This window comes from Alosa sapidissima, chromosome 13 (assembly GCF_018492685.1).
Source record: "Alosa sapidissima isolate fAloSap1 chromosome 13, fAloSap1.pri, whole genome shotgun sequence".
Lineage (NCBI taxonomy): Eukaryota > Metazoa > Chordata > Actinopteri > Clupeiformes > Clupeidae > Alosa > Alosa sapidissima.
In genome coordinates, this window is record NC_055969.1 from 6,658,806 (window position 1) to 6,677,519 (window position 18,714).

General features: G+C 41.0%; 3 long non-coding RNA genes across 3 annotated transcripts; 2 read left to right on the forward strand and 1 right to left on the reverse strand.

Annotated features, from left to right (window-relative positions):
- Positions 1–728: 728 nt before the first annotated feature.
- On the forward strand, positions 729–1,790 carry LOC121680954. The gene is made up of 4 exons (XR_006021885.1): positions 729–847; positions 1,008–1,094; positions 1,328–1,420; positions 1,569–1,790. It is a non-coding gene; the product is annotated as an uncharacterized LOC121680954 (long non-coding RNA).
- A 2,362-nt stretch (positions 1,791–4,152) lies between these two features.
- LOC121680956 lies at positions 4,153–5,332 on the reverse strand. Its single transcript, XR_006021886.1, has 2 exons — positions 5,229–5,332; positions 4,153–4,257 (listed from the first exon to the last, which is right to left on the reverse strand). It is a non-coding gene; the product is annotated as an uncharacterized LOC121680956 (long non-coding RNA).
- A 741-nt stretch (positions 5,333–6,073) lies between these two features.
- Positions 6,074–8,867, forward strand: LOC121680953. Its single transcript, XR_006021884.1, has 3 exons — positions 6,074–6,531; positions 7,474–7,534; positions 7,848–8,867. It is a non-coding gene; the product is annotated as an uncharacterized LOC121680953 (long non-coding RNA).
- Positions 8,868–18,714: the final 9,847 nt, after the last annotated feature.

An 18,714-nucleotide genomic window follows, 5' to 3' on the forward strand; every position in this document is an offset into this window, starting at 1 on the left:
CAGCAGTCAACACCTCAACTAGCAAAAGAGGAAGGTGCTGGAGACCAGGCATTGGCTGTGGTTCGTCCTAAATTGGACAGCGAAAAGTTCTGTTCTAGAGTCACACATGAGCGTCCGGCCCCACAGCGGGGTGAATGGCGAACGGCTCCAACGCCAGAGCAAAGAGATGCGGAGGAGTATGTGAGGAGGGAAATCCTTCTCCGCTTTTTTGCCAGGAGGGGCATCCACAACGAGAAGGCAACCGAGCTACTCAAAAAATATCAATAATGGCTGATGCATTGCATCACATAAATATTTCCATTAATCATTAATAAAATCCTTTTATTTTATCTTTTTGTTGTTTGACTCCTATCTCAGATTTTCATTTGCTTGCTTATTAATGTTCTACATAAGAGGATCACCTAAGTTTGGGGGCAGTCGTGGCCTACAGTACTGGTTAGGGCTTCGGGCTTGGAACTGAAGGGTTGCCAGTTCGATCCCTGACCAGTGGGAACGGCTGAAGTGCCCTTGAGCAAGGCAACTAACCCCTCACTGCTCCCCAAGCGCTGCTGTAGCAAGGCAGCTCACTGCTCCGGGTTAGTGTGTGCTTCACCTCACTGTGTGTTCACTAATTCACGGATGGGATAAATGCAGGTACCAAATTCCTTGTACACATGTATACTTGGCCTAGAAACCTGATTTACATTTCTTTTTTTAAAATACATGATTCCACTGCACATCTAGTTGATACTTGACCACCTGATGGAGGAGTAGAGGTCATCAGGGAACAAGGCGGGAACAGTCAGTGAGAGGGCAAACATGGAGGAGACTGAAGCCGAAGAGGACGTGCAGTCTGGTGAACCAGCAAGTAAGAATGCAAATAGCAGAGACCTGCAGGTTGCAACCAACCATCACACTGCTAAGTTATACTTACAGTTTTCTGGAACTTTTATTGGAATAGCACAGATAGACCTTAAATTGCCTATTTATGTCCACAGTTAACCTTTTTCATTTTTTTTTTCCACCAGACTGGGTTGTGGCCTATGGCCAGATGTGGCGGGAAATGACCGAGCAAGATGGGCCTGTGCTTTGCAGCAACATGCCCATCATATACTGTAAGTAAAACGTTTTTAGTTATACCAAGGACAACTATATTTTCAATGGAGATCTTCATTGACGTTATCGTCTAGTGTAGAACTACAGGCTCCACCCATGTACAGGAAACCAGCACTTTGGTCATCTGCCATTGTTATTAAATTACTTAAACTGATGCTGATATTGAGAAAATATATTAAACATTGCTGCATGTGTGACTCAGGTGTTGTTGTTGTTGTTGTTATTGTCACAGCTGGCCCTGGCTCCAGTTACCATTCCCCAGCTGAATGTGGCCTTGACCACCTGATTGCTTGACCTAACAAATGATTGTTGGAACACCATTGTAGTAAGCCTAAGATAATCTTTGTCAAATGTCATTATCATTGGGTGACAAATCATAACATTCAACTGGCATATACAAATATAAAAACAATGGACAATAACTAAAATAATTATAATCACAACTATTATCACTGTCTTCTTTAATGTTCCAGGGTGGCTGGGCTTTGTGGTAGGTGGGGCAGCATGGGGAACAGAACAGGCCTGGTTTACATCATTGTGGACAGCCAAGAAGCATCTACTGTCCAGCAACATCTACTGTCAACTGCTCAGATGCCCTTCAACTGACCTATATTACATTACATCATTATTACATTATTATCACCACGGTTATGATGTATTACATTGATATCTCATTAAAAGATGACATAATTATAGCCTTGAATTGTGCCTTCATGTAATACTGTTTAGAGGAAAAACATTAGATTGATCGTTGTAGGATCAATGCTACCCAAGTTAGTTAATAATTTACTCAATTGGAGTTAATTCTACACTGTATTAGTTAAGTAATGTATGTCATCTTGTTGCTTTGACTGACTTAAGTCATGTGAACATGTAGTTTCAGTTTATGTGTATTAAACTTGACACTACATGTGACATAACTTTACTCAGTCAAAGCAACAATATGCCTTGACTGGGTTAGTGGAGTGTGCTATTCTTTTTTAAAGTCCATAGTGTATATGATTTAACAAAGCACAAACCCAAAGGCTCTTCTCGCTCTGTCTCATCCATCTTGTTTTGTCAGTGGCCCTGGTGTGTGTGTGTGTGTGTGTGTGTGTGTGAGTGCCCAGAGACTACGTGTGGTGGTGTTTAAGTGGCCTGAGCCGCCCAGCGCTCTCTGACACCTCTTGCGTGTCTGACCTTTCAACTGTGAAAGACTCCCGCTGCACACCATCCCCCTCTCCTTCCCTGACCTCACAGGGTTTCATCTCTCTCTCTCTCTCGCTATGCATCTCCATATCCCTCTCTCTCCCTCCTTCCACACATTAATCTGCCCTCACTCCGCAGGATATCCAATGGATGAGTGCTTATGTGTGGAGCCATTATCATTTGACAGATACTTAAATGACACCCAATGGCATTCTCAGCAGAAGCCAGGGGAGGAGGGTGATGAAACACTGGGTTCATCGCACCCTTCTTATTCACATGTGCACCCACCCTTTCTCCTCTGCCATGGTATTTGGCTGACCGTGTCCACGCTCATCTCTCCTCCACCCCTCTCTCTCCCCTCCTCTCCTCTCCTCTCTTCCGTCTCAGGAGGGAATACACGACACAGTGTTTGCATGATCCCTGTCTGCACAGGGGAATTCCTGCTCAATGCCCCGCCAGGCATTTCAGAGAGAATGACAAACATGCTTTGTCTGTCAGCTAAACCAGCACATTCAGAACTTATTCAGAACCTACTGCATGACATTAAAGATGAAATAGCTTCCTCATCTGCAGTGCACACCAGAAACTTGTTTTTCTTTCTTTTTGCCCATGTCCCCTTAGGGGCTCCATTAACATGCCGTGCATTTATGTTGAGGTTTTCAGTGTTGTTTTGTTTTTTAGTCCATGGCCCTCTGCTCTCTCCTCCTCTCCCCCTCCAGCCTAATTACCTCTCTGGGTCACATGTATCCCAGGCAAGGAGCAGAGGTCCAGTGAGTTACCAGAGTTGGTAGAATGGTGTTTGATATCGACTGTAGGCAGGACTTTCATGTGTAATATCCCTTCTTAGCTTCTAAATCAGTATAAACACCATGTACATATATAAAAGAAAAAAAAACATCACTTAGGGCACATATTCTTTGTTGAAAAGGGGAGCATCAAACGCACCCTGACTATTTTCCTTACCTACAGAGATAAAGTCTGTGTGTCAAAGTGTCAATAAGAAAGAAAGGGGCTTTATTCCTCCTCACTTCTGGATAATTTCAGGTCATTCTCTCTCTCTCTCTCTTACACACACACACACACACACACACAAGAGAGAGAGAGAGAGAGAAGTCAAGTCTAACTAGAAATGTAATGCCAGAGGAATTACAATAGATGATGGAAAGCTGCTGGGTTAATGTTGGTGGGGAGATTCCTGAAAATTGAATCACTTAATCTTTGAGTTCATATAAAAACCCTTGTACCAAAAAACCTTGTGTGTCAGGCATTCTTGAGATATCACACTCAAGGTGGGTTTGGCCTTGACATTTGACTTCATCATTGAGTCCATACAAATGTTCACACCAAATTTGAAGCATGTGCATCAAGCCGTTCTGAAGTTGTGACACAAGCATGAAAGCTGGCCTTTGGAAAATGTAATTCAGAGTATGCAATGCAAAATACCTGCAAAACGGGGCTTTCAGTTGGCGTTGATGACTGCTCATTCTGCAGCCAGCTAACAATTACTTTGTCAACGTTAAAATAATTGAATCAACGTCGCACTGCAACATTTATTCTACATCACTTTTGCACCCTTCATTAATATTAAAGCAACATTAAAATTCTAACTACAGATCAATGGGATTTCAATGGTATTTCCACTAAAATGAATATTGAAACAATGTTGAAATTACAACCAAACTAAAGATCAACGTGATTTCAGTGGTATTTCAATTGATATTAAACCTCAGTAAACCACTATTAGCCTAATCTGGCAAAATATTGGGAAATTCATATCCTGCTTTATCTACAGCCAGGATAAATTTGGCTAGGCCTAGGTATGTCTTGTTTAGGCTACACAAGCTTGCATAAATAACCATTGACAACTTATCAGTTAAGCAAGTGCATTTATTCACTCTTCATCTAGAATTCACGTGTACTGTGTTTTCCTGCCATCCATAGCAGTCAGCCTGATCCTTCAGAGTGAAGCGGCAGCTAACAGAAATATAAGGGAAGGGGACAGCTGTTAGATAAATATGTTCAACTGAGCAACAAACTAACAGCTAAGCCTACAATCAAGTAATTTTACGCCAGTGGTTCTTAAACTTTTTCTTTCATTCCCCACTTAGATCAAGTGGGCATTTTTAAACCCCACCGGTCCCTCATCGCTCTAAGAAAGTGGTAGGTCAAGCTTAAAATTGTCAAATTTATTGAAATAATGACAAGTTCCAATATATCCTCGACAGCAGAGTTAAAATCAGCTGGTGCTGCAGATATAATAATAAATAAATACATAATGTGCCATTGTAAATTAAACACACATATTTCTGTTTTCCAGCAACATATTAGGAAGCATAGGCCAATATTTTACAGCATTGTACAATATATTCAATGAAATACCATTGCATGCATTAAATGGATCCATAATCCAGTCATACTGAGCACTGCTGGTTGGGAAATATGTTTGAAATAAACTTTGCCGGGATGTGATGTAGGCCTACTGTTTAATACACTGGATCACAAGAGTGCCTCCCAAAGGCATAATACTGTCGCGATCGAGGCGCCTGTCCCATACTCAAGTTTCTTTGGTGAATGCAGTAATTTTATTTGCTAGGTGAGGTAGGTGCTTGTCTTTGCCTTGTAACTTGAGATTTAACTCATTGAGCCACTCATATAAATGTAGTTCAAAACGAAGGCTAAGTTTCAGCCAGTGATTGTTTGCCATTTCTCTCGTCAGGCCAGCTATCACTACGAAAGGCGGCTGGCTGGCAATTTGAGTGCTTAGCTGCTACCGCCTCCACTGCACACAACCGCGAACCTAGAAACATGAACTTACTATGTTGCTAAGCTAGCACTACAAGTTTGAAGCTAACGCCAGCTTGCTTGCTTACTTGATTAGCTGAGTCGTTTTAAACAGACTTAACACACTCCATTCAAATAAAAAACACAAATGAATTGTAACTTACATTGGGTGTGGTAGGAAAACGTCCGTTTCGTCGTCGTTTGTTGGATGAACCAGACAACAAGAACGTAAGCTTTCTTCAAGAGGATGCTTGACAGCTAGCCTAGAAATCTAGACGCGCCCCTAGCGGCAGCTGCCAGTCTAGCAACTCTCCGTTGGCTTGTGAGCTCCAGAAATCGAAACTTAATCAGGCCTTTGAAATCGTGTATAGAGTCGTTTGGTGGGCTTAACATAATGATTGATGGCAGAGTTGCAACGTCATACCGGTCAACATTTAGCTTTACAAAAACGGGAGATTTTTTTCCGGGGGGGGGGGTCAGTGTTTATACCGGATCTGTGTTTGCATATTTAATACGTTTCATGTTTCAACACTGCATTTCGGTCGTTGCTTTTACCTTAGGCTACCATTACCTTACTACTATGTATCCACCAGCTGCCTGCCTGCAGCCTACTTCCAAAACTCCAAAGCTGCTTGCTGTCAGATTTCGTTCCGAGGGCACAAGTTCAGTGTATCAACAACACTCAATAACAGTTTATTTGATGTGTTAATTAATTAAATTCCCAACAATTTCACAACAGCTAGTTCTGGAGTAGGCCATTCAACTAGCCCGCTTGCTTACGACGAGACTCGGGCTGCGCAGTCGGCACCCGCTTCCTTATTTGGGTTTTGGGTTGCCAGGTTTTAGCCTATGACTAAACTGTTTAAATTGAAACTAAGTGATCGTGTGTAGGGTGTATTTCATACACAATCTGGCAACCTGAATGGATCAATGATTTTAATGAAGTTTGATGGCCATGCAAATTACGGGAGTTTTCTGGGAGAAATAACAAAACGGGAGGGTGCTGGGAGATGACCTTGAAATACGGGAGAAACCCGGGAAAAACGGGAGTGTTGACAGGTATGCTCTGTGTACCAACAGCAGATAAAAACAACCATATTTGAGCTTTCATAATTTCCCCCGCAATGTGGACCATCGAAGAAAATGGATTTAAGCCATCAGGAGAGAGGAAGGCCCACTGTTTAACGTCTCTAATAGCACAGTCGTTTCTAGTATGCATTTCCATAGCAGTGACCTGTACAAAACACCTAGTGGTTTTAACAAACCAGAGTTAAAGAAGACGCGGCACCTTTTTTTTTTTCATGGGTCTCTGACACAACCCAAGCCAGGAAGTCTGTTTTTGAGTGGACAACTGAGAGACTGGGGTTTGATGTTCATGAAGTCCAACAACCTTGTGGAAACGAAGTTGGTGTTGCTAGCTAGCTAGCTTAGCTACGGACCACGACTACGACGCACGACCATCCCCTGGTAAGATTTGATCTGAGTAGATGAACTGGCAAGGAGATAAATAGCCAGGTGTACATTTGCATATACATTATGTTTATTTGGAGGATTTTACTGGCTCTGTGCACTAGATAATGAGTACTTAATTTGTACCAAAAACGTAAGAAATAACATTACAATGTGCAAGTGTTAAGCTTTTTAAAACCATGGGTGACTGATTAGCACTGATGTGTGCCAGTCTGCTCGGTTTCAAGTTGATATTTAAACACAAATTTCGCTTCCACCTTTTTCCTAAATACACCAGCCTACGGCATGATATGAAAGACGAACTTCGTGTTTGTGTTATGGTGGGTGAACGGCACACGTTTTTCGCTCGTTGTAATCGCTTTTAAAAATCACCTAAAGATGAATGCTTCAGTTGCTGTAAGTGTTTTACGCTTCTTAAACCCGTGGGCAGCTCCAAGGAGCACTGCTGTGTGCCAGTCTGCTCTGTTTCAAGTAGATATTTACGTGATTTTAGCTTCCATCCGCCTACATGCACTACGTGGAGTTTGTCTCTACCTAGTGCTGCACAGAGCCAATAGCCCTAGGTCAACAAAGCAAAGATATATAGATAGTAATGTTAGTTAGGTTTAGACAGCAAATTGTGTTAGTGTGTCTGTTTTAAACTAAACGAGAGATTATTTCATACATTTATATTTCATACACCTTTTACTGAAAAACAGATTATTGTGATATTTTGTGTCACAGCACTCATACAGTAACTTAGTACACTATGTCATCATTGCACACTACAGTAATTGTAGTGTACCGTAATTAATTAATAAGCATTGTTGTTTACAGTTTAGCAGGATGTCAGCATCAGGAAAATAAGCTATTCTTGATATGGACTGAGTTTAAAGAGGTGCTGTGATCTGTTTCATTATTTCTCTACTTTTTCTCTACTTGTCTATTTGTTTACATCAGGTAGGTGCATTGGATGCAGCTCACGCGAGGATAGTGGAACTGGAGGTGCTGGTGTTGTCACGTGAGTATTTTCACTTCCCTGCTCTTATATATGCATACACACGCACCCATACACTCCCACATGCTAAGTTGTTAGTAATAATCACTGAATCCGAAATCAAGAAAATACATCGAGAAATATGTCACACACACATGCACGCCCACATGCTGATCAACAGAATAATTGTAAAACAGACAAATTGAAAATTGAACAAAGCACGCACAGACGCATGCACACACACACACACACACACACACACACACACACACATATACTATTGAAGAAATACGTCCATAAATGTGGAACGATAAAAAATATCTAATTTGTCTTTCAGAACTTCAATGAAGGACTCGTCTCACCAAATCCTCTCCTCTACACGGAAATGTCTGACTTGGTGTCAGTGACTGTCACACCAGGGAAGGCCAGTGACCGCAAGCTGACCTTGTACTTGGGTGAAATTCCGGTGACTCATTTTTAGTTGAGGTTTCTCCCCCAACGAACTTGATGTGAGGTGCCTCGTGATGCTGGTGATGTCTGGCCATTTCACCTCCATTAGTACAAAGTGGGGAACCTGCAAAGGATCAACCACCTGACAATCTAGGCTTGCACCCAGATGTATCATAACGATGCTGCAGTGGGATACCTTGACCTACCAGAGATCCACGTAGTGGTGGAGCACTTCTGGCTCCAGCCCCTGCCGCATATCTGCGGTTTGCCACGTTCCCTTGACCCTCCCTGCCAACCACTGCTGGGTCTCATCTCTCCTGGCAGCAAGGACCTCATGGCTTGCTGTGAGCCTGCTCTCCACAGGTGGCACCGGGTGTACATATATATATATATATATATATATATATATAAAATTGGTTTATAGATTGTTCCATGTTGTGCATTTCTATGATGTCCACAAGTTTTTCAATAAAATATGTTTCTTGTTTACTTTGACACTAACCTTTTATAGGGCATATATAATGTGGATTTCACTCTGCAGCGTCCCGATGTTTTTGTTTTTTTAATGACCAACTGGTTAGGTTACGTTTACCTGAGTGCGTGGCATGTGCAACAATGTGATTACAGAGTCCTCTACCAACACACAAAACAGCATATCCCCGCAGTCTTGCTGGCCGAAGTAGTGTTAGTAATAGCACGGTGAGTGGAACATATTAGCAAAAGTTTCTGAACCTTAACTCGTGGAACAACAACTAAAACTTTTGGGAAAGAAATAAGAGCTTTGTCTTCCATAGTGTTGCAACAATTTGCTACTTATGTGTTTCTATGGGGAAATGTTTTGGATATCATACAAATTATGGTCATATGAAGGACACATACACACAAGGCATTTAATCAATGATATACCAGCTTGGCTTTTTATGTAAGATTGCCTTTTACAATGTACCTACATAAAAGGTAAGCTTACATAAAAAGCCAAGCTGGTATATCATTGATTAAATGTCTCGTGTGTATATCTGTCCTTCATATGACCATCATACAAGGATACAAGGAAGTTTATTGTCACATGCATATAGTTACTGGAAGTAAGAAATGCAGTGAAATTATGTCTGGTGTCAGCCTATTTGTGCAAAGTGGGGGGGGCAGTGTACTGCAAGTATGGTGAAGGGACTTACTATTGCAAGCAGAGTACTGTATGTATGATGTATGTGAGTGATGAAGATGTGTGTGTGGGCGGGAGGGGAGTGTAGCAGTGACTGTGTGTGTGTGTGTGTAGTGTGCTGTAAGTATGTAGAGGATGTGTGTTGGAGAAGATCCTGAAGACAATGTGCTGTGTATGTAGGGAGGGGGGGGGGCAGTGTGCAGCAAGTAGAGGAGGCTACTGTAGCAAGCAGTGTGCTGTATGTATGTGAGGTGAAAATAATAAATAAAAACTTCTATGGAGATGTGCAAAAGTTGGAGAAAGTCAGATATGTGTGTGTGTGTGTGTTTTGACGTGTGATGAAATAAGAAAATAATAAAAGGTCTATAGCATAGGGTGAGGGATGTAAAAGTGCTAAAAGTCTTGTAGGTGTGTGTGGGGGGGGGGGGGGGTCATGAGTGCTGAGGAGTGAATGAGTGCAAAGTCAGTATAGTGTGAGTTCAGAGTTGGGAAATGTTTGAGAGTGCTGAAGAGTGAATGTGTGCAAAGTCAGTATAGTGTGAGTTCAGAGTTCGGATGGCCTGGGGATAAAAACTTCTCCTGAGTCTCTCAGTTCTGGCTTTGTGACTACATAGGCGTCTTCTTGATTTCAGCGGTAGGAATAATCCATTGTTAGGATGAGAAGAGTCCTTCAGAATCTTTTGGGCTCTTAGGAGTACTCTTCTGGAATAGATATCTTGTAGAGCAGGGAGTTGAGTTCTTATAGTACGTTCAGCTGAGCGCACTACTCTCTGCAGAGTACTACAATCTCTAACTGTGGAGTTCCCATACCAGGTGATGATGCTACCAGTTAGAACACTCTCAACCGCTGAAGTGTAGAAGGCCTTCATGATGGATGTAGAAACTTTGAATTTCCTTAGCTGACGAAGGAAGTAGAGTCGTTGTCTGGACTTCTTCAGAACATATTGAGTGTTAACAGTCCATGTTAGGTCTTCAGTAATGTGGACACCAAGGTATTTAAAACTTGTGACTCTCTCTACAGGTTGCCCGCTGATCATTAGTGGGGTGTAACTGTAGTTCTGCTGCTGCCTTCTGTAATCCACTACCATTTCCTTGGTTTTATTGATATTCAGTGTCAAGCTGTTAGATTGACACCACTGTGCCACCTCATCAACGTGATCCAAGTAGAGCTGTTCATTGTTGTCACTAATCAGGCCCAAGATCATTGTGTCATCTGCAAACTTAATGATGGAGGTATGACTACTGTTGGTTTTGCAGTCATGTGTGTAGATGTTGTACAGCAGTGGACTCAAAACACAGCCTTGGGGAGCACCAGTGCTGATGGTTAATGAGTCAGATGTCAGACCCCCCACTCTAACCACTTGTGAACGGTTGGTGAGGAAGTCAAATATAGTCAGATATCATTTCTATGATATCCAAAACATTTCCCCATAAAACACACCTAACTTTCACAAGTGTGGCTCCTTACTGTGGTCTACTCATGCCCTCATCACCTGCAGGTTAGATCACTGCATCACCTTCCTCATGCCCTCATCACTGCAAGATGCTCAAACATCGCCCAGGTCTCAGACATCGACACTGTTGCAAGTAAGATGTCATCCTTCAATCAACTAGGCTTCAGTGACGTTTAGCACGAAAAACAGGGTATGTAGCGTTTGTTTGTCAATTATTGATGCATACTCTAGACAACGTTTTTGTTGACAAACCATAGCCATTTGTGTTGAATCTTTTTAATATTATTTGGCCAACGCACCCCCTTCAAAAAGACTGTTGTAAACAATAGCTATTTCGGCGTACTTGTTACTTTTGCCCCTGACAGATTCAATGTTCACTACACCTCGTTTGTGCGGCTCCTCGTTTTTTCTAAGAGATTGGTAGCACAGTGATCTCACAACGACACTACCATCTAGGCCTAATACGTTGGAGACTATACAAAAACAACATGCATTTAATAATTTCAAAATAAAATACTGGATCATTTCTTTACACAGCTTTATTGAAGTGCAGTCACAAAGTGACTTTACCTTCATATTTATATATAAATTGTTCATGGAACAATTTATATCCCCGATCCAGTTTGGATCGCTTAGTTTTCGTGTGATGTTACACAATATCTGCCACCTGTGACCGATTAGTATTTGGCAGATGCCTCAAATTCCTTGTAAACTTGTAGATAGCTCCGATAACATTAGTTTCTCCATAAGACATTGCTAACCGGAAGTAGGTTTACGGCTTATCGATATTCAAAATGGCGGCGTGAAATAGGCGACGCTACTGCGCATGCGCACAAGTTAATTACGGGATGTGTAGTTTTAGGGAGCACCAGATTGTATGCATTAGAAGCTGAGACAGTTAAATTCACAGGTGACACAGGAGCTTAACAAGCGCAGCTGCCTTTAGGCCATTATGACATCATAGGCATTCTAGTCTATGGGGAAAAAATGAGGTTTTTAACATTTTTAATCCCTTATTTCTCAAAAAGTGTAAACTTTTTTAAAAATCTGAAAAAATACATCTCTTGCCCCACTCCAGACCTTCAGAACGGTTATTTCAACATGTCTGTACGTTAAGCGGTTAGAGTCGCATTAATTCTTGAAAAGGTAAAAAGAAAAGGTTATAATAAGAAGAAGCCAGGAGATTTCAAGATAGTGGATTCCATCCACTATAACAAGTAGATAATAAACAATATATATAGATTGTTGTTATGCCAAAAATGTCACAATTTCACTGGCACTACTCTATTACGTAGTTATTACAGTGTTATATATTAACCACAAACAGACATACACAGACACACACACACATCACTGTGCAAGACACATAATTCCCACTCTAGACACTAGACTCTCACTTCAGTGCTCCCCCATTCTGTATCTCTGATTTGTTGTGCTGTTCTCTGTCCCACTTTGAATTCCCAGATAAATTCAGCTGCATTCTCTCTTACATAAAATCAATGCTGTAAAAAGCTACTAATTTATTCCCAGGAGGAAAAAGAGATGCGCAATAAAATAGTTTGTTCTTTTCCCGGTTTTATTTGTATATTTTTGTATCTCTCTCCCCCGTGTGTGTACATCTGAAGGTGTGTAGGTAGGCCTACTGTATATTTGTGAATTTATTTTATTTTATCTACAAAGGTATAAACCATCTGGCTTATGTAAATGAGAATGTGGTGCTTGCATTCTGTTTCGTTGTTGTATTTTTGTTTTGTTGTACTCATTGCCAAATTGTGAGTGGTGACTAGATATGATCTCTGAATGGTGATAATGAATGGCATCCTGACATTCAGGTGTAAATCTTAACACAACTTATTGCTGAATTGTAGAACATGAATTGTTAGACACATTTCTAATTAATAAGATGCTAGAGTACAGAATAAATCCAGCAGGGTGATAAAATATATGATCACACTGTTGGGGTTAGTTTCTCCCTGAAGAATTTAATGATGAATTACAGTGATAACATATAACAGTTATTTATTGTAACTTATGACAGTTATTTATTGCTGTTATTATTGTGTTCATTATTTATTGTTAATAGTTGTGATAGTAACACAGCCTTATTGATACAAAATCTTGCTAACACATAGTTTGGGCCTCAGGGTCCATGTGAAATTGCTCATTCATTTCTCTGCGATCAAACTTAAATTTCCTGTGAAACTGGCACAGACTATTTTCCTGTCTGTGGATAATTTGAAGCAAGCAAACCTCTGTTTTATAAAAGCTTTTGTTATATGTGTGGGTGTTTCTGAATATCAATTCATTATAGTTGTCTCTGTGTCTGTGATGCAGTACTGTCTTGATTGTCTCTTTGTGTGTGTGTGTGTGTTTCGGGTCCCTCTGGCCTTCTCAGTGACTGCTAAATATTCATCCTCATGCTTCTTCCCTACAGGCAACAATCTCTGCTGCTGTGCCCACTCACACTCTCTCTCTCTCTCTCTCTCTCTCTCTCTCTTTCACACACACACACACACTTTCTCTCACGCAGATAAGCACAAACACAAAGGGAATCATCAATGTTGTCGAGAGTTCAGTAATTTCTTCCAAAATTTCTCAGGGCTGAGAAGTAGAATCCAGCTGCATAAGAGTATTATTGCTGACTTGTTTCTGTGTCTGTCAGTGTCACTTTACACCACTGCAGCTAACTTTGTGAATCAACCCATTTAGTCTGAGCTACAGAAGTCTTGGACACAAAATCGTTGCAGTATACCCATGGCTACTCTTGTCACTGATTTTCAACTTGCTTTCCAGTTATTTTCCACATCATCGAATCCCCAATATAGTTTTTTTCTTTCTGATTTTCTTGATTGTTGATCTTGATATTACACATAGAAATCACATATACATACAAAAAACAACTTCATACTGCTTTAACTAGGGCGTGTCCTTACTGCACACAGCACACTTTTGGGGACCTAGGATGTATTCTGTGGCTGCTGTGGAAAACCTTCTATCCCTGTAACAGACATCACTGCAGACATTTTGTCACAATGCTAGACTTTGTCCAATGATCAATATTTAATTTATTTATGAACAGTTTGAAATCTATTTTCTCGCAAAAAAAACAAACAAAAAAAAAACTCAACAATAAATTACGTATTGCATAACACATGAATATTTGATGTGGACCTATTCAGAAACATCTGTGTATGTGTGTGCGTGTGTTTATGTTTGCAGTGGGGAAACTTTAGCTGTGGGCAGACTGTAACTGTTTAAGACTCTTTCTCTTGGTTCCTCTCTCATGTTTATTTCAACTGGTCCTTTAGGAATGCCAGATGAATAAATTATACTTTTCATTATGCTCTCATTTCAAACAGCCTTTCAGGAAACACATTAAACTCCCCGCTGATCTAACACCGATCCAACATTACCAGAGCCAACGTGAGCTGAGTGGAGCTTTGTGGTGTGTTTATCTTATTTCTCCCTCCTGCTCTCTCTTCTAGCTTATCTCCTCTCCTCTCTCATACCCACTTGCTCTCTACACAGCTGTGTCCCTATCTGGATGTTATTATGCTACAGTTGTAAGTTTCCGTTTCAATGATTTTGTGCGTGTCTTTGTGTCAGGGTTCCCACACTGTCTTGAGACATCAAATTGAAGGACATTTAAAATATTTTCAAAGCTCAATTCCATTACATTCATGGACCCAAAATGGCAAAGTCTGAGATATGGATCAAGGTTTTTTCCATTGCAGTGGCTATTTTTACATTATTTTGTGGCTGATTGGCTCTATTGCTACAGATTCAATGGTGCATAAGAACGGGTCCAGTTGTGACCACAGCATTGGTTGCACAGTGATTACAGTAGCTTTGGTGACCTCTATTGACCGCATCTCATTCTTTGTGGTCAGTAACTTATAAAACCACACTGTCTAAGATGCCAGTGACAGAGGACCATTGGTGCCCCTTTGCCCCTTGTGTTAACTCTCACTTGAATGGGAATAAACCATACGAAAATAAATCTATAGAAAAATTAATCCGATGCAACAGAAGACAAACTGAACTGGTAATGGTCAAACTATTGGTACAGAATCTGTAGCGCATTTACAATAGTTCTGGGTCCATAGCTGTAGTTGGTGCATTAATTTTCTGCATGCATGTAGATAAAGTCAGTTTCTTAATGTTAGGCTTCTTACTTGCTAGCCGCTGTTTAACTTTCATCATTCACCTTCAATTTGTCACCACTAGGTGGAGTGTGTGTGATCTGAGTGGACACACCCATCAAAGGCCCAGCTTATCCTACCAACAAGTCGAGTTTCAAATAGAATACACTTCTAGATTTACACAGGCGATCTGAGTGAGGGGCTAAAATAAAAAAAATCCCTGGAGAGTATACATTATTTACAGGACATTGGGTCATCTGAATACATTTCCAGGCGTTTCAGTGGCAACAAAACTATTCTTTAAATTTCTTGTTATTTCAGGATTTCTGGGATATGTGGGAACCCTGTGTGTTGGTGTGCGTGCGTGTGTTCCTGGCTGCTGCTTTGCAGTCTGTCCATTCATGCTGTGGGTCAGGCTTTCCTGCTGGTGTGTGAATACATTTAAGAGTGTGTGTGTGTGTGTGTGTGTGTGTGTCTGTGTGTGTCTGTGTGTGTGTGTGTGTACGTGCATTTGTGTCTTCCTTTGAAAGTCCTGCTGGAGTGCAAGCGTGTTTAATGACCGCTCCACTGCGCTGGCTCAAAGTGGCATTCCACCACCCACATATTTTATAATATCACACACACACATACAGAGAGAAAGAGAGAGAAAAAAAGAGAAAAAAGCAAGACAAAGAGAGAAGGAGAGAGAGAGAGAGAGGGAGAGAGACACTGCTACATGCACAGCCATTTGACATGCATCATCTCTTTTCCTTGGATTGCTCACTTTGCGCTGACAAGTGATCTGCTTCAGTCCCTGTCTCTGTCTCGCAGACGCTTGAGCACAGCTCACCCATATGGATGCTCAGGGCCATCTGTCCTTCACTCCTGACGTGTTCCGCTGCCAGCTCTCCTCGCTCCCTCTCCTCGTCCCTCTCCTCGCTCCCTCTCCTCGCTCCCTCTCCTCGTCCCTCCCTCGCTCCCTCTCCTCCCTTTCTCCTCTCCGTCTGTCCTCTGCACACATGCCTCACAACTTAGAGCAGGAGTAAGAAATGCAATTTAATCAAACCAATGAGTGTGATCTACTCAAGTTGTGTGACTATGGATGCCAGATGCATCTCTCTTTCCCTGTGTTTGTGTGTGTGTGTGTGTGTGTGTGTGTGTTTAGACCAATGAAGAAATTTGGCTCCCTGTGAGGAAAATGAGGAAGCAGAATTCAAACAGTGATTATGTCAGAGCATGAGTCACACATGCACACACACACACACACACACAGCCAGTCTAAAGCCTTACTAGTCAGGACAGTGCATAATTGATTGGCAATATAGGGCATATCATGAAAGGGCCCCCTAATGTATTTGTTAGACTCCCTATACTGCTATTGACACGTGATTGGTCCATTGCATCTATTACACTGAAATTTTATGATTGGGAGAGAACTGTGTCTGCCCTATCTGTGATGACGGTCCTTGAACAACTCCATTGGAACTTCAAAAGGGTGTATTATGCAAATGAGACACGCACATAGAGTTAAAATGTCCTTCAGTGTCTGATATAAACCTGAGGAGAAGCTTTTGCTGGTGATGTGTTGTCAGTCTGTTAAGTAAGAAAGAACAAACACAAACACACACACACACACACACACGCATCCAACAGTTCAGATTTATTGTTTTCATGTTTGTGTCAATGTCTTAAACACACAAGGTTACTTGAGATGTGCTTGTGTACAGGGCCAACTTTGATCTCATGCTTGTCTTTTGTGCAAATTTCAAACACCAGCTAATTCTCCAAGGACCAAACAAAGAATGAGATAGGAACGGGCATAGAAGAAAAGAAAGGTGAAATTCAGAGCCTGTATCAGAAAGAGAACTTTCACTAACATTTGGCACCCAAATTTTCTAACTTAATGATTTTTTTTCTAAATCCTATTCACAGAGCTACTAAAAGAAACTTGTACTAAGGACAAGTGATAACTTCTACACTAAGAGAAAGACTCTAACTAAATAAATACAAATGTCCCATGGCTATAAATTAAATAGAAATGGACTGCACTACCCACAGATCATGCATCATTACTGTAGTCTTTAGATTGCGTCCTTATGATGACAGGATTTGTAGGATTGGACTCATTTGTTTGTACAATAAACTATTACAATCAATTCCATTCTGGCACTGAATGGGCTGGATTGGTTGGTTGGTGATGTATTGCATGTAATTATTCCCTTCTGATTGAGATGGTATCTTCAGTTATTCTTTATCTCCACTTAAACATAATGACAGAAACAGACGTTTTCTGTTTGGAAGATGCCCTTGTCCTCTCGATTACATCTTACTTCTCCCAGATTTAAATGCAACTTTTAGTGCTAAGGGAGTTTGTGAAATGCTCTTAGTGAGTCCCAAAGTTAGGACTGTCTGTCATGCTCATTATTTTTCATCTACATTGGCTCCTGATTATGGGCTCGGAAGTAAACTACAAAGTTTTCAATGGCTAGCATCCTAACAGCTGTGAAAAATAAATAATGTGCCCATTCTACATTTGCAAGTCCATGCGCACAGACACACACAATGAGCTTTAACAATTAGTACTGCTAGATTTGCACTTCAGTGGACCATGCAAACAGGTGAAGGAAACGTGTCACTCACTAACTTATATTGAGAGTTATTAATTTATTATTACAATTTAGTGGCGAACACCTTTGATATTTACAGTTAGAATGTATCAATTAAATCAGTTTCATACTGATCTATGATATTATTTTGATTTATTTATTGATTTCTAAAAAACTTCCATCTCCCCACTTTAATTGACATATCTGAACAAATGAGGCCTGATATGTTAAGAGGCTAAAGGCACGTTTAAAGTCTACCCCGTTTCAGCAGCCAGGGTGCGAACTCTAGCAGGAGCATAACTCGGTGTAGGCCACACTGATTTTTTCCCCCGTTTTTCTCACTACTGACAGCACTCCGTGACCACGAACAACAGAGCTACGTGTTGAAATCTCCCGGAGTTCTCCTTTAATAACATCAGTGACAAGATAACATCACTCTTTTTGTCTAATCAGGACAGGTCCTCTATGAAAATCATTAAAATGATAATTTGTTGAGTCTGATTTGGCATGTACTTTCAAGCCCATCTGGTAAAAAGTACAGCAAATGCACAGTCTCTCTCTCTCCCTCTCTCTCACACACACATACACACACACAAACACATACACACACACACACACACAAGCACGCACACACACACACACTGACACTCCTTCGGAGCCTCCTGAAGAATTTGAGCAGGTGATGTCTGAAGTGGCTTCTCTCTGTGGGGACGATGAAAGTACCCAGCATGACACAGGCTCCGTGACAGACTGAATTCCAGATAAAATTGATGTCAGAGGACAGCGTCACACACACTGACATACACAGCTATCAAAGGTATATCACAGAGCCCTCTTCACTGCCTTGGAGATAGGAAGGTTATATTCTGGCTTACAGGCTGGCTCACAGGCTGGTGTCAGACAACAACTTACACCTGACCCAATTCTGAAAAAAAAAAAAAAATCTAAATCAATTCCAAATCAGTAGCATGTGTCAATGTCAACAAAAAACAAGCTTTCAAATGATACCTTTAAGAACAATTTGACCATACTACCGAATGGGCACTGAGATAAGGCCATGTGAAGTGTCGTGATTTTACATCACAAAAACTCAGAAATGAAGAAATATGCCTGTAAAGTTTACTACCAGTATGATGTCTATGTCCCTTTGTTTGGGTATTAATATACTGAGAATTATGTGTCAATTTATTTTAATTTACTGTCAGTAACTTAATGTCATGTCTGCTGTGTGATGTGCTTTTTAAAAGGCTCCAACAGAAATGTTAGTGTTGCTACCATGGCAAGTATTGTTCAGTTTGTCAAGTGCAAATCAGACTTATTGATTGCAAATGAAGGAAAGTGTTGCCCTTATATGATGTGGTGACTACTGACTAGCAATTCTGGCCAAACTAATGTTATCTATAACATTGGT